The following is a 17,417-nucleotide window of genomic DNA, read 5'->3' on the forward strand; positions in this document are numbered from 1 at the left end:
ATAGCAGAAAGAAGAAAGCCTAGGCAAAGGGATGGTACTGCAGATCTAAGCTTTTTCAAACAAGCACCCTCTCCTCTGCAGACCGTGGCTGAAAACCACAGAAGCTGCTGTCCTCCCAACAGCCAAGCAGTTGGGTTGATCATTGCTTCTGAAAAAGGATTTCTTTGTATCATAGACCAGGCTGCCCAGAGCCACATCCAGTCTTGCCTCGAAGTATCCTTACCTATAAGCAAACCCTACTGAGATCTTCTACCGAATTACAGTTGAATTTCCTTGTACACACACACGAACACACACAAAGAAGTTGTTTAATCATCAAGCACCACTTTTACCACAAGTCTCTCACTGTCTCAGTATCTCCTTCCAAACTTTGTCTTCATCTTTCATTTCACTGGTCATGAAAATGATCCATTCTTAACCAAAGGGTAGATAATCGCAAGACAAGGGGAAATGGTTTTGCATTACAGGAAGAAAGATTAAGGTTGGACATCGGGGGAAGTTCTTTACCAAAAGAGTAGTAATGTGCTGGAACAGGCTGCCCAGAGAGGTTGTGGGTGCCCCAACCCTGGAGATGTTCAAGGTGAGTTTGGATAGGGCCCTAGGCAGCCTGGTCTCGTATTAGATATTGAGGTTGGTGGCCCTGCCTGTGGAGAGGGGATTGATGCTTGATGACCTTTGAGGTCCCATCCAACTCAAGCCATTCTGCGATTCTGTGATGCTATAAAGTCCCTCCGAACACCAACAAGTCTGTCTGGAACAAGCAGCCCTGTCATGTGTGGCAGCAGTCGTGCTGAAGTCCCACTCCTTTTTGCTCCCTTGGCAATGAAGTCCATATCAGCAAACACAGCTGTGTCTGCAGACAGACTTGAGCCACTCCTTCAGTCCTCAGAGCTGCACATCCTGACAAACTTACTGTATATGCAATGCATGCTTTCCCCAGGCAGCATGTTAGACACAGCAAAATGAGATCGGGTCCTCAATAGTTTTGGAAAATTGTTTTTGATCATACACTGTATGAGTAATTTACAGAGAAAAGCATAGGAAAGAATTGAGCAGGTGTTGTCCCACTGACTGTGCAGGCATGGAAAGAAAAGAGGTGGTAGGAGCAGCTTGGAAGAGGGCTGACTGCATCCTGCATAGTCTGCCCTCCCATCCGCCTCACAGAGCCTCCTTCATTTGACTGCAATATTTCCCAGCAGGTTTGATGCAAATGTATATGATAAGCAAGGGAGCAAGAGGGAACCTGGGGAAATAAACATGTTTAGCAGCTTGTGCTTTGGCACTGCATTCTTATTGTGCTTGTGCTACTTATTAACTAACAAGACATAGAAATATGGCTGTGCTTGAACAGTATCAACTACTCACGTTGAGTGATAACCAGGCGTGAGTCCAGCAAGTTGAGCGCTCTTCTGCTTGTGCCATTTCCTACCTTTTTGCTTCTCTTTGAACCGATGCTGTTACCTCTCTCTCTTTCTTATGCGCTTGTCCCTGCCTGTAGCAGACAGCAGTTACAGAGTTGCGAGTGGTGCCTGAAATAGGAAAATACTGCAAGAAAACTCTATTTAGAAGCTAAGAATATCTATTTTTTTCCTTTGATTTTTGTTTTTTTTTTTTTTTTTTTTTTTTTTTTTTTTTTTTTTTTGTGTGTGTGTGTGTCTTTTTTCCTTCAAAACATCCTTTGTAATCCTGAACATCACTGTGAAATGGATGCTGACAGTTCTCATTTACTTCAGAGAGGACTTCATCAAAGGAAATGTTGCGGTGTTCTTTCCCTCCCCTCTACACACATGCTTCTCTCCCCCCCCAGCTCACACAAACACTGTGGTTTCCTTTCCCATTCTCTTTTCTGTTCTGTGTCTGCAAGCACAGACAAGGAGCACAGCTCTTGGATGGGAATAGCTATGTTCCTCAAACACACACAGCTTGTACAGAGGTCTAGGGGACTCGGATTGGGCTCTGTTTCCTAGGGTAAGGAAGAAACTGAACGTTGAGACAATTTGTTTGAGAAAATCAGAAGGCACAGATGGAGAAGCCCGAAAACGTCCGTGTCCTGACTGGGGGTGAACTTTTGCAGACAAAGAAGTCACCCTTCATAAGAACCAGGTTTAGATAGTTTGAGATGGTCTGCTGTGAAGGAGAAAGGTAGTAAGGGATGCTAGCAATTCTAAGAACCGATCATCACATTACTTACGTGACATCAGATGGCATTTATCAGATAACAAGAACAATAGCACAATAAAGACCTGTTGCGTTTAAAGTTAAAGGAAAGAAAACAAACATAAAACACTGCTAGTCAATCTCTGATAGTAAAGTCAGGCGGATAGGCAGTGTACACCTCCCTCAATGCTCCATGCCCCACAAAGGACCTGCGTGCCCTGGCTGTCCCTGCTGCCTCCTGCAGCTGTCAGCAGGGCTTGGTGGGCAGGAGGAAGGGTGGCCTTGTGCAAGACACCTGTCTCACCCAGCACCACTGTTTTGTGACCACCTGCTATTTTTGTATTTGCAGGCCTTTCACTGTGGTTTCCTGGCTATTCCCTTAATTGTATTAATTTATATTTGCATAGAAAATCCAAGCTCAACTCATCTGTATCAATAATTCAGAACCTTCCCTTTCCTCTTCAAATAGCAAGCAGCTGTCCTGGATTCCTACTGCATCCAGTGCTTAGAATATGAATGTGGTGGCATCAGTTACTGCTGCAGTTCAGTAGCAGTTTCTGTCATATGTTTCAGCATTATTTATAACTTGATCACTATGCTTTCTAGACTCAGCCCATGCATCTTCCAGGAATGGACATCACGTTCACTTCTTGAAGAGGCTCTGAAATCAGCAGTAAGTATTCCCTTCGCCCTTCTCACACCCAACAAGCTTTCTTCTAGACAGCTTGCTTAACCCTTTCTGTTGCTATGACAAAGCTGAAGGAATTGTTACCCTCTTCCTCTGCACCAGGAGCACTCACTCCTCACTATACCTCCTGAACATCCCTGGAGCAGGCTCAGGCCACCTCATCTCAGAGGAATTCATTGTGATGTGCATTCATGGCAGTCATTTTACACTAGCAAAACAATACAAATACTAATGAATTCTGGGCTTGTTTTGAGGCAATCAAATAGGCTTTCCTGTTGGAGGATCAGAGAAGCCTGTGCAGCAGGAATTGACTGCAGTTTCTGAGTGCCTGAAAACTTTTAAAACCAGGCTTTTTGCCAATGGGAATATAACATAAGTTTTTATGATGACCAGGACAGCTGGAGTAAAAGTGATGGGCATGCCCTAAGGCTGCATCAGGCTTTTGAGACAATCTCTGCATTAACAGCAGAGGTGCACAATGGGGATCCCTGAAGAGGTGAAGCAGTAGTACTCCAAAGGGCATATCTGCATTCCTAAAATCATCAAGGTGCATGGACAGCCCACCTGTGTCTTCACCTATGGGAAACTTGCCAGTGACAGCAATCAAAGTGTTCCAAGTTGCCGAGCATCAAGGGAAATTCTGCCTTGTGAGCCCTGCCTGTTGCCCAGAGGGAAAAAGAGATTTTCAGCCCACATTTCATGCGCTCATATCATCATGGAAAGGACCCCCATCCTCCTTCACCCTCCAGCAAAGTCCTAAACTCCCTAAAGAAGTGGACACAGGGTGCAAGGGATAAAGCTTCTCTCTGATGCAGTTTTCAGCCCAGAAGAGCCATAAATGGAGGCAGTTTCACCTGGATCAGCCCCCAGGGAGGAGGCATACTGCCTTAGGCACAGTGCTGCCTTTGGTTCCTTCCCCAGCCCAAGGTCATCCCCGTGGTTAGCCCTCCTCCCTGGAGCTGCTCTGTCTGAAAAATAAGTGCCTCCGAGAGCGGTATGGCAGAACACTCCCACACACAGCTGCAGAGGGAGTTATTTAACAGCACGGATGTTATTAAGTGCAGACTGTAGAGCCCCTTCTCTTCCTGCAGTATAAAAAGCAGCATTACATCATGCCTGTACTGAGAAACACTCCTCCTTTAAGGATAGCATAGAGAGGTTATCTCGAAAAACAAGACAAAAATGCAAGGGTGCAGGCAGGTGGGCATAGACAAGGCCAGATCCTTCCACTACTGTGTTGACCTTGCTTGTGTTGTTCTTCTTCTCCCTGCCTGTGGGACATAACATCCTGGGGAGAGGAGAGGATGGGGGTTTGTGGTTCCCTATTTCTTCTGCTGCCCCTGAAGCAATGACAGAAACACCCATAAGAGTTCAGCATGATGGAAATGTTGTATCTCACCTGAGATGTTAAAGCCCTAAGGTGCCAAATGTCTCCTGGGAGCCTAAGAAGAGCCAAAGACCACGAGGTATGTCAACAGCATCTGAAAGGCACACAGAAAACAGGAACTATAATCAGTCCGGGCCAGATCACCAACCACAACCAAGGCAGTAGTTTCTCCCATGCTATGTGAAAGATCCTCAGATTTCATTTCTGCTCTCTGTGCTGATGATGCTGACGAGAGTTAGGATACATTTAATGCCAGGTGAAAAGTTTAAGACAATGCTACACAAGCGAACACTTGCAGGAGTCTGGCAGAGAAGATTTGCTTGCAGCAAAAAGGCAGACATTCATCTTGATATCTTTCCTGTCACCTACTGCTGCAAATACGTCCCTTTGTTGCTTTCTCTCCTCCTTCCCAAATAAGTATTTCACATAGGAAAAAAAGAATATAGAAAAATAAATTTGTTTCCAGCCCTATAATAGATGCACTTTTTTTTACTTCAGGATTGATCTCTTTCTGCATTGGTAAAAATTTACAGTCTACTTCCAGTATTTTGTCACACATTTCCACATTTTTCCATTCATGGGACAAATTATATCAATAAAAATCCAATTTGCTCTGCTGTATTTAGGGAACAACTCTTGTATGAGAGCTGATTCTCTGAGGTTCTCAGTTTCTCCTACAAAATGCTCTACAGCTTAACATCCTTCTTGGGAAGAACATCCTCAGAGTTGCCTGGGGGAGGATCAAGAATAAAGCATTTTCCATATAGCTTTGGACAAAAATTGATGTCCCATTAAATGCAGGTAGTTTAGAAGGGCAGTACTTGTGGTGCTCAATGAAGACCTACTTTTGATTGATTTAATGATATCAAATCACTGTCTGGTGATTACATTGAACAAATGGTATTAAATCTTTAAGAAGAAAATAACATTTAATTTTGGAAAAATAATAAAGGCAAAACATCTAAATCATTTGCTATAGCACTGTTATCTAGTAAAATATCCAGAATTTAGGTGTCATACATTAGCCTAGAATATTCATTTGTATGAAATCAACATACGGATGAGATGCATGCAAGCATTCTGCTCAGCATGAACCCCAAACACCCACCACAGCGCTAGATTAACTGCAATAACATGTTCCAAAAGGCAGATACACTGCAAAGCAAACTATACAACTCTTTAGTGCTCTTCGACATCCAGTAGGAGAAGGTACCATTGAACATTCCAAATACACCAAGTCTACAACAATGAATCACAAGAAAAAAACACGACCAGGTTGCCAGCAACAGTCAGATATTGCCACAGAAGGGAAAAGTCAGTGTCCAAGGAAGAATGGGCTCCGCATGGGCTGGCTGCTTCCTAGAGAACTGGAGTTATTTCTAGAAAAAGCGGATTGTAAGCAGGAGCTTTGCCCTGGAAAGTACCTATTTCTCTGAAGTAAAGTTATTGAGCACGCATGAGGAACGAACTAATTTTTTTTGGACAATAGGGAAATGCAAAACAAAATGAATTCAGTTCCCTACCTTTCCCACAGTAGATCAGAGACTTATTCCAATAGAACTGCCTCAGTTTCATGAAATAATGAACAAAGGAAAATCTGCACAATAAAGGATGCTTTTTTTCATGTGCTCCTAGCATATATGCTTTACTCTTTAACACTTTCTTCCTTTGACATTTATTTTGTAAAAGCAATAAAGTCTTGAAAATAAAGGACATCCTACCTCATGTCCTCTGCCACTGAAGCTTTCATGATAGATGTGATTTATCAGCTGAATGTATGGAGGATAATGCTGGCAACGTGGTCAGACCATGGGGGTCAAGCCCAACTCCAAAACAGAACAAAACTACACAACTCATTGCCTAAATCTTGGTATAGATCCAGGTAAAACAATCCAGTTCTCCATTCGTTATGGACATGGCCCTTCTCAGGTTGCTAGAGGACTGTATTCCCCTCAGGGATAGCTCACGGCTCCCCAGCTGTTCTACTGCCTCAAGAATGAGAATAAAATCACTCAAAGTGGCACACTGCAGTGAGAGCCAGCCAGCTCCTGCCAGCACTGACCCCCCTGACTAATCTGAGCCCGATCGATGTGAAAAAATCTTGTTCTTCTCTATCATCTGCTTGGTTGGAGGTATATAGGAAAAATCTGACTTGTTTCTGTGTTTTAAATATTGTCACACATGAAATGACTGCTTTTATTTTAGAACCTGAAGTGGCCAGCCTGTCCTTATTGAAACAGGTGCACTGTGGCTCACAGGTTGCATCAGATAAGTGTCCCTCTCGTGTCCATTCCTAAAGGCAAGTTGAGGAATTCTGGTTTACAGATCTAAGTAGTGTTTTACATTTAGCTCATTGGAGGGCAAATAACCACCAGGAAATAAAGAATCTGATCCATAAAAAATACGTGGCTGGGATCAGCACTGTGATTATTTCTCCTATTTCAGACAAATGGAGACCCAGAATATTCACCAGGTGACTCCTACTAATGATCACAAAACAAATCAGTGAGGTTTTGTGTTTTCCAGGGGCAGCTAAATTATTTGCCACTGAAGGTTTCCAGTGCCTAATAGATCTCAAAGCAAACCATGCAGGAGCCAGTCGGGAACCAGCAGCCAGGTGAGTTTTAAGTTTGATGGAAAATATTTTTCGCTACTGGATAGAGGGGAGTTACTAAATTAATTACTTCAAGTCACAGTCATACAATTAAATAATAAATGAAATAAAATACGTAAACAAAAAGCAGAAATCATTAATCTTTGCTTCACAACATAGAGAGAAAAAAGAAAAACACAATCTCAAACTAAGGCCAAAGTTTGGTGACAGAGCTCATTAATGCTGATAACTGAGCCTAACTCAGTGTAAGAACACTTTAAACACTTTATCTGTCTTACAGGTGTCTTACAGGTGGCAAATATGGGTACAGATCCTTCAAGTCACTTGATGCAGTCATGTAGAACATCTGAGGCTCTGCTCACCTTATCAAGTAGCATAGGTTTCTTGAAGAGTTGGAGCACTAAAGAACACTATGTGAAGACCAGAGGTCTATAATATTTTATGTGGTTTACAATACCCATGCAGGAAGCTCTTGCTATTAATTTACTTCAAGCCTGGATCCATAGAATCATAGAATGGCTTGGGTTGGAAGGGACCTCAAGGATTATCAAACTCCAACCCCACCTGCAGTAGGGGCCATCAACTTCCATATCTAATACTAGGCCAGGGTACCTGGGGCCCCATCCAATGGAGATCCACAGAGACAAACACATTAACAGACAGAGAGCATTATGTGCAAATCTTTAGTACGCTCCAAAAAGTTCGTGGGATCCAAGACTACTCCACGAGGGGAATAAAAACTCCAGTGAAGAGGAATGATAAGAAAATTGATATCAAAACATACTCCAGCTGTGCTCTAAAATGCTAATGCAGACTACATTGCATGTACTGATATAAACCAGGCTAATTCTGGTCCCATTTATATTATCTTCTCACTTCAAACCAGAAAAAGGTGTGCTGTGAGATGATTTGAGTGTTTCAGAAGTAGTAGCCAAGCCAGAAGTAGTCACTATTGCACTCAGTCAACTGTTACTACTGATTGCCTGAATAGGGGATTTTCCAAGTTCCATTCTTCATTCTTCTTCGGTACTTTTCTTCATGCCATAACCATTATCAGGACTATTTATAAAAGGATATGAAAGGTGCACTCCAAGGAAAAGAAGAACATCTTTTTCTTCTGATGATATGTTGCTTGAAAATGTGGGAACTTTTTTCCAACTAAAACCTCACTTCTTGTAATACTGGAAATGTCCTCAACCATCCTTAGAGTCCTACCTTCCCTCACGGAAGCATTTACTACCACATGCTATTGGGGGCTAAGGAAGCAGATGCTAAGGAAGGAGATGCTGAGACAGCAGTGACACTATGGTCAGTGGCAAGGTGAAGTGAAACCCAAGATCCAAACAGTACTCCAGAAACCCAGATCCAAACAGCTCCGTCCAAAACCAGTCTGACAACAGATCTGTGATGAAGCATGTATCAGAAATCTAGTTACATCTGTACTTACATTTTTCTTTCACGAATAAATGGCATGTTCCTTCTAAAAGAAACTTGCACAATTTAAAGACAAAGTCAGGGAGGAGTACCGAGTATGGCTAATATCACAGCGTTATGATGACTGTGCAAAAGAGGCCCTCTTTTCTTTCTATTCCTCCCAGATTCTGCCAGTATCAAAGGATCACCCAAGTGCTTTGTGCACATGCATTATTCAAGACATGCACTTTTTAATGAGAAATTTTACACAGAGAAAGCAGGCACTGGCAAGATGTACAATGTAAACAATACATAGAAAAGTTATCAGTATGTACATGGTGGTAATATTAGGCAATAAAGGTGCTACCACAATTGATTGATATCCCTTAATAATGCCTTTCAGTTTTCCTAAGGGAGGAAGAACAAAATGGAACTGAGACTTCCCAGTGTTAAGGATGGTATTTTGTAAGTTCATATTTCTTTACAGTCACTTTCTAGGAAAGGACTTTGCAATGAATGTAATCTTCTCTTAAAGAACCCTCCCAGTGTGCTTCCCTTTACAAAATGGCATTAGCTATTATTAAAATACATATTTATTCACATGGAATTGAAAACATTCTTATTTCATTAGGCTTCTACAAGTATATGGTAATAGTAAATGTATCGGGTCACTGCACTATCTGCATCATATTTATCTCCTTTTAGATTCTGCTTGCAAGCATAGGAATAGATTGGAGTAAAATCTATTTTAATACAACGCAAAACACAAAGCACTTCAAAATAAAATCATTCTTTTCCATCTGCTTTCTTTATGAGTTTTGCCTAAGGGTTTGATTTCATAAAAGCCAGACAGGAGTTCAGCAGCTTGTGCCATCCAGAGACTTTAAATGTGGGGATGGAGATTGTAAAGGTGGTTTGAGATTTCCAAGCTGAATGTTTGTGTTCATAAGAAAGAACCGCTTGCCCATAATGGCAAAGCTAAATTTGTGCAGAATCTGTACAGGAGGAAGAAAAAAATAATGTGATTCTATCAGCATAAACAGCAATATAATGAGCTGCTTGATGAAGAGCCCAGTCCTTCACTGTACAGACACCCCCAGCTACCCTTAGACCCAAGCCTTCCTGCAGGGTCCCAGGAGCTTACTCACCTCTTTGGCCTGAAGCTACTGCTTGCTTAATCCACTGTGACTTCTCTGACTTTCAATACTTTAAAGTCCACAGAAGGCAACACGTTGGGTCAGCCAAGAAACTTCACCCAACACCATCTGCAGCTAAGTCTCCTGCAAAGGTAACTGAGCATGGTGTGTGCTTAAGGGACATAGTGACCCCAACAGAATCCTGTATAAGGTGCCTCCATAAGTGATTACTGTTATTACTTTTTAAGTACATTAATGTATTTATGTCCATTTTGAATCTCTCTCCCATCCCTGTTCTTACTCCTTTTTTCATGCTGTGTTACAAAGCTGGCTATTTCCAAAATGTAAGTAGACATGTACAATTAATAGCCCACTTCTCAGCACTGCATAAACAAGACACGTAACGTGGCAGAACTTAGCCTTATTGTGCTGGAAGCTACATACCAGTCAATGAGACACACTGTGCTTCATCCCTTGGTCATCTGTAATGCACTCCCAACAGTCTTCCCTCCAACATTACTGATCACTCTACCACTTTCCCCACTATCATAAGCTTCACAGAATTTTATTATTTCCATTCATTATAGCAAAGAACAATTGCTAAATATCACTAAACTGGTAGCTGCTAAACTTCTAAACCACTGCTGAATACAATATTGAATGCAACAAGTATACCCTCTACTGAACCACAATTTTCCATTCACAGTTGCATTCTGTAATTTAGCAACTTAATTGCTATACAAACCACCTAGAAGGGCCCACCATGGTATTTGCAGACTGCTAATCTTTTCATCAAGATGGCAGATCTCAATAGTTTTGCAGAAATCAAAATATATGGTGTTGACATTATTAAACAGAGCAAAGTGATGTTTCATAAATCTACAGCAACACTTCTGTTATTATTTTAATTCCCTTACTTACGGATCCTTCCTTTTATGTGATTTATCCTCCAGAGAGCCAGGAGATTAATTGTTCTATAATTTGCTGGGTCATTCAATTTACCCAATCAAATAGTGGCACAATATTAGCTCTGGCATTCCTCGGCCCTCATGCTCTAAGACTTGTTAGAAATCAGTGCAAGCAGGTCATACATCTCCTCGGGCAATCCTTTCCATACTTCTGGATGCAGGCACCAGAGTCCTGAGATTTAAAAGTGCTTAACTTGAATAGTTATTTAACATCCTCCCTAATTAAGAACAGAAGACAAACTGTTTGTTACCATGCTGAGACACAAAGCCATCATTCTGCTTCTTTTTGACCATAGGAAAAAACTTTCATTGACCAGTCCTGAGGCAAAACTTTGGGGGATAGGTGCTATTTTTATTAGACTGATAGCATTGATCACAGAGATAGTAGGTCTAATGAAAGATTTTATCACTCTCTGAGAAGTTCGCCTTACCTAAATCTTTAAATTATCAACAGTGCTGTTATGGGAAGAATTCTACTTTTTTTTAGTGTTGAGACTGATCATTTTATAATTCTTGACTGTGACCTTCCATGTGCCAAGGCTAAGGTCTCATCTGTTCCTCATACATTTGAGGAATTACAGAATTGCAGGGGTTGGAAGGAACCTCAAGAGATCACCGAGTCCACCTCCTGCTGAAGTGGACACTCTACCATTGGTTGTACAGATAGGCTTCCACCCAGGCCTTGAATAATCTCCATAGGAGAATCCATAAGCTCCCCAGCCAACCCTGTTCTACTGCTCCATCACCCTTACTGTAAAGAAGTTCTTCTGCATGTTTGCATGGAACTTTCTATATTCAGATTTCAGGCCATTACTCCTTGTCCTATTGCTACACACCATTGAGAAGAGCCTGACCTCATCCATTTACCTACTACCTCCTTTTAGATATCTATAAACATTTATCAGATCCCCCCTCAGTCTTCTCCCCAGGCTGAACAGACCCAGGTTACTCAGCCTTTCCTCATCCAAGAGATGCTCCAGGCGCTTAATCATCTTTGTGGCCCTCCCTGGCCTCCTACTAAAACAAGGAGGTTTACAATGTTCAGCACTGTCTTCAGCCTCTTTTATCTACTTTCCGAATTTACTGTCAGATTTAAGAGTGTCACATTCCCGTTTACTCTATGTTAACATGAACATGTAAACATATCCAGTTTCTCATATAATTGCTGTTCTCACTTCTAATCTGCAGCTGTCTGTAGCTTGTATTTCCCTGATTACCAAATTTCAGGGGCTTGAAATTTAATAAATTCTCTTAAAGAGTTTTCTATTATCGTCTGTACTCTGATGTTTCAATTTTTCTCATTATCAGTTGGGCTTTTGAGAATTATCCCTTTTTACAGCAGAGAGAAAGTAAGAGAGATTGCTGAGCACGTCTGTCTTCCAGTTAGGATCACAAATGCATTTGGGGTTCATCATTCACATTTCATCAGTGCTATTTACTTTCTTGCTCAGTGATCAAGTTGCCTTATGTAATAGAACAAGACCTAACACTGTTTTTTCCTAATATCTAATATTTATTTTTTGTTTGTTCTTATAAAACTACCTAACATATTTAGAAATTCAAAGGAAAGCAGTTTTAGCAACTGCTTATTCCCTCTACTTATCTCACTTAAATTATAAGGAGACACTGTTGGTAACCTACTGCCTCCATCCATATGGAGGTCTGTGAACTTCAGCATGTAAGAGGCTCTTAGATAAATCACTTTAGGGGATAGCATCTTTCTTGCAGACATCTCCTCCCAGGCTACAAGCATCCAAAATACATACACACCAGCCATTCAATTTAATTTTTCTGCAGAGGCTATGAGCCATGATTTGGGCACTCTGGCTATCTTTGTCTTGCTACCAACTCTCAATAATACTAATGATATCCAATTTCTTTTCACAAATGGGAATGTGTAATTCCTCTTGTTTATGGCCCAAGCTTCTCATGCTCTTAAAAAGACTATTAAAGAATTGCTCTTCTTTAAACCCCTCAGTGCCTTAGCTCTTTGCATGACTGTAACCTTAAGTTTAAGCAACATGATTTGGGGCAACTTATTGTGTTAGTGTCTGTTAATTCACCATCAATTGCATGCTATTTTTAAATCCTATGGGTCATTTTAGGAGGTAACTCCCCAGAAGTTGGGCTAGAGACATAGACCCAAGTCAACTCATGTACCTTCCAGCCTTCCTCTGCTACTTCTGGTGTGCTGACACCTGCAGCTCTGCAATGCCGACATGTTAGGGGTGTAAAACATTCCCTCTCTCAGTTAGATATGGTGGTGTGGAGAATCTCATCCAAAGCTTTTCTTAGATGTGCTTTCCTCCCTTACCTATATCACATAATACTGAACTCCAGAGGTCATCTCCTCTTCCAAAGAAAGCTCTTCTGTATGTCCATACAGCATAGTGATATATACCTATTACATCAAAGTTATTAACAGCACTGGTTTTGGTGACCACAGGTTGTGCAATCCACTGTGGTAGCACATATGAAATGCCTCCAATTCTATGAGTAACATCATTTCTCTAGGATGTAAAGGATTGCACCTAGCTTTCACTCCACTAACGCATGCTATGGGCAACCCACTTTATCATGATTCCAACTTGCAGCACCAACAGAGGTCTGGAAGACCAAATATTCGTTTTCTAATACACATACCCTGATGGATAGCTCCACCCTCCCCCAAGCACTGTTAATCCAGGGCTCGCACTGAAATAAACATGCTTCATGTTGGCTGTTTTGCTTTCACCAGTGGGTATTCCTCAGGCAGTTCTGCACAGCCTTGGGATGAGCTGCAGGGATTAGCTCCGAGCAGCCCTCAGGGATATAGTGTCAACTGTTCTCAATTTTGGTCTGCAGAGGCAAACTGACAAGTGCAGCTAAGCCTGATAACAAAGATCATGCCAGAAAGGTGCCTGATGCAGTGCTGTATCCCCCTCTGTTCCCTTGGCACCTGGCAGGCTATTTAAACTCTTTCTCCTATCCACAGACAAACTGTGGGACACATCATGCTCGCATGAAAACAGCCTCGCAGTCTTCATATGGTAAATCATGAGCAAGTCCTTGCAAAGTACCATGTGGGCTGAAGAGTCCAGCTCTCAATGTGGGGAGAATGGCATCCTGCATGTTTTTGCACAACCACCAAGATGGAGTATTTGCACTTCAAGGTAGCAGCAGGATAAATCCTCTCTTGGCTGTCTAAGGTAAACAAACATTATCTTCAGCGGGAGAGATTTGCAGGTAATCAGTTCAGTGTGCGCTCTCTCGGAGCAGCGCTGTGGCCCTGGACAAATGTAATCATTAGGTACATAATTAAAGAGTATGGATGGAAGTAGGGAGCTTAGATTTTCTCTGTATGTGAAACTTATCCACCTGCAATGGAAAGACTGTGTCTGTCGCTCAAAAAAATTCTGGAAAGGCAGAAAAAAATTCAACACATATCCCTGAGAATGATTAGGGAATATGATAACACATTTAAGAACAACTGATTCTAGATGCTTCAGATATCTATCCTGTCAAGTTGCAGGAATTACTTGGTTATGTTCTAAAAAATTCCTACCTGCTCAAAAAGCCTGAGCAGAATTCACGCTCTTATCTGGCAGTCAAATACATCAAAGAGCAGATGGCTAGAACCTGAGGCTGGGAAAAATGAGAGTGGAAAACCAGTGCAGTTTTAAACAACATTTATACTTAATCACAGGTAAATTGGATTCTCCATGACAGGAAGACTTTGCAGGAAAGGGATAGGGCTTAGTTTCACTAATAATTCAAAAAAAAGTTATCTCAGGGCAGCCCTGTGCCCTTGACTATTGCTATGGGAATCCCACGCTGAAGAAACTCTGCCATGCTCCCCCTCTTATTCACCCCAGGAGGGCAGGCATACTGGGGCACATGGAGGCCATTCCACAAGGCAATGCACATCTGCAAGAAGATGCTAAGATGGCTTCAGGGTCCTGCCCTGCAACATTTAGCTGGTATGACAGAGGATGCTGCCTGTCCCACCTGCATGCCCTCTGCTTATCTGTATCATCAAAGCAAGAGCTCAAGGGACTGGGAAGGTCTAATTCCCAGTGCCACAGCTCATTGATTCAAGAGCTAATGCAAACCACAATTGATTGTGCAAGTAATTAATAAGTCAGAGCGATAAGTGCAGCGCTGCAGAGAGGCTGAAGGCAGGTCAAGCTGTGACCCTGCTGGAAGACTCCAGATAGAGGAAGGAAATCTTCCCCGTATGAATCACCTGAGTTTGTGCATCAGAGTCTTTAATTCACAATAATTTAATTCTCTGAGGCATAAACTAGAGATCTACAGCCACTTAAAACATCTGAGTGAGAGCATCCAGGCATGCTATGAATTTTGCTCACTGTCTTCACAACTACACTTCAATTTCTGCTTCTCATGCAGATGGAGACCCAGAGCCAAAAAACTGCTGTTCAAACTCAGCCTCAAGCATACTCCCAAGGACAGGTTTGGCTCTATGTTGTCTTGATGTTTTGACCAGAAGGTGCTTCTAAGCAGCTCTATGTGCAGCTCCCTCCTGCTCAACTGATGGCATCTTTTACCAGTCTTGCTGTGAGAGGGGCATGTTCCCCAAAATACTGTTTTTGAGAGTCGATGTAAAGTGCTTGCAGGTCTCATTTGGACCTAACACTGCTTTATGCAGGGAATTGTGTAGTTGCTGTAGGTGCATAGCAGTGTTCTAGCTGAAATAAGAACTCCAGTTCCTTGCAGCTGAGTAGTATATAAACATTGAATGCACCCGGTTTTAAAAATGGAGTGTCTTCAACGAGGTCATAAGTACTTATACTACTTCTCCATAATACTAAAAAGGCAGCGAGGTTCAGAAATATATTTTAATCATTAAGTGAGAATTGCAGTAGTAGATTCATGCACCTAAACCCAAGCTGGGTTTTAAGAATAACATGCCTTTTGTCTTTTATTCAAAGCCAATTAATATTTATACTTTATAGAAAGCTACAACTAAGCTTTAAGATCAATGAAATCTTTCTGATTTAGATCTGTAACTGCTTAAATTACCCTTATCCTGTCCCACAGCACTGCTGCTTTTAAGTGCTGTTTTTAAGTGCTGTAAGAACAGCACTTCTCTATGCATTCAGTTATAGGGTGACGGTAATGACATTTTTTACTCCAGTAGAATTTCATCAAGCTAATAAATATTACTATACATTTACATCTACTTCAGAGATTTCAGCTGAATATTCAGCTATTTATTTTCAAGAAAAATGGTTTCTTCTCCACGCAGAAATTATCATAGCTCAAGAGAGCCTGATCTCTACCAGTCAGGAATTTACTCTCATATGAGTAAATCAGCTCCTGCATTAATTTAATTATAACTTCTGTCTGTTCTAATCTGATCCTTTGTAGAAGAGAAGAAATGGAAGTGAACGAGGGATATCGCATTGGAAATTTTAGCTACATCTAGAATGCAATCAGCGGGCTGTGTTAGACAACTATGGCCAGACTCAGCTGTGCTTTCTATAGAAAGTAGTTGATGGCTTCCAAGAAGAGGCAAAATGATTTTACCCATCCTCCCTGCAGCAGTGAATAGGTAATCCCACCAGTGTTGCTGGCCCATCATCTCCAGCCTCTTCCATAGCAGACCTGTAGCTCTGACTGGACAGCTAGAGATATGATCTGTACCACATCCATGCTTCTGCAGCTTGCACCCCTAGCAATGATTTGCCATGCAGCAAAGGGCATGTTGCTCACCTCCCCGTAGCTGAGGACCTGCTGTCTGACATTTCCAAAGGGGCTCCCTGCACTGGTGCAGCAGTTGCCAAGCACAAACCAGTGTGGCATAGGCTCACCTTGCCCCTTCCACACGATAACCCATTTATCTCAGCCTGCTGTTAATAAGCCTTCACAGCTCAAGAAGCAAGCATCTTTGGAAACAACAGCTTAGACTTTGTCCTGATTTCACTCCAGCTCCCTGCTGACAGATAGTGCAAGCAAGCTCTTATATCTTGTCTCACTTTTCTGATTAAAAGTATTATCTTTATGTGAGGCTAGAATTTAAGGCATCAGATTGGACTCCAGCTGTAGGTAAGTGACAGTGTTTGCTAGATAAGTATCCTGAATGCTTTGCCAAGGGTTTGGTCTTCTGAAACAAACTGTAATGATACCATAAATAAAAAATGGCACGCAGGAGGGCTCAAACTGACTTTCAGCTTTAGCACAGTGATAAAAAGGCATTGCCTTTTACCTAGGATACAAGAAACCTTCCTGCACAGGGTTATCCAGAAAATAATCCTATAAACACGCACAATTAAAATAAAAGGGGGGGGGGAAAAAACCAAAGAGCTGTGCAACAACAGATTTCCCAGGTAAAGCACAGATAAAAATGCATATGCAAAGCACCCTGTCATGATAAAACACAGGATCTCATTGATCACTTCAAACCATAATCCTCAAGCAAATACAAATCTTTTTCTTACCTCTAAAAATAGAGCTGGATCTTTAACCACATTGGAGGAGTAGATAATAACCATCAAGAACCCACGGAGGCTCAGCTACCAGCATGAAGATTTTCCTCTAGTTGAGAAAAAGCACAGATTTAGCTTTCCAAGCATAAATGGGAAACAGCATAAGGGAAATCAGCGTTTGCTGAGGGGAATATTTTTTTCTAGGTGGGATAATGATAGTCCTTTCAGGCTCTGTCACATACATAATTGGTTCTTTTTTTTCATTAATGAATCTCTATCTCTGGCTCACTGAACTAGACCACACGAACAAAGGTGATCCAACAAAAAAAATAATACATGATTAAAAATCATGCATTTCTATGGAAGTATAAGAGAAGGAAAGCTGGCCTGCAGAAGAAAGGCCTTCTCTCCCATACATCCATAGAAATGAATGATTTCACTAATGTAAAGTGAGGTCTACTACCGTTAAACCTTGTCAGTGAGATCAGAAACAGGGCCCTGCTGTCTGCTCCTTAAAGTACATTATTTTTTGTTAGATCACCTTTGTTCATAACACGGCCATTGAAAATTTAATGTTCTTACATATATCACTGTCAGACTTTATTGCACATTCACAGAGGAAAGTA

The 17,417-nt window shown here is 41.6% G+C and overlaps 1 long non-coding RNA gene across 1 annotated transcript in view; it reads right to left on the reverse strand.

Annotated features, from left to right (window-relative positions):
• Positions 1-16,902, reverse strand: part of LOC128088173 (uncharacterized) — a 31,085-nt gene extending 14,183 nt beyond the window's left edge. Inside the window, exons 1-3 of the long non-coding RNA XR_008210176.1 lie at positions 16,804-16,902; positions 4,245-4,326; positions 1,366-1,529 (exon numbers count right to left, since the gene is read on the reverse strand). This is a non-coding gene — a long non-coding RNA (uncharacterized LOC128088173). The remainder of the gene's footprint in view (positions 1-1,365; positions 1,530-4,244; positions 4,327-16,803) is intronic.
• Positions 16,903-17,417: the final 515 nt, after the last annotated feature.

The sequence above is a fragment of the Tympanuchus pallidicinctus genome, unplaced genomic scaffold (assembly GCF_026119805.1).
Source record: "Tympanuchus pallidicinctus isolate F22 unplaced genomic scaffold, pur_lepc_1.0 scaffold1, whole genome shotgun sequence".
NCBI lineage: Eukaryota > Metazoa > Chordata > Aves > Galliformes > Phasianidae > Tympanuchus > Tympanuchus pallidicinctus.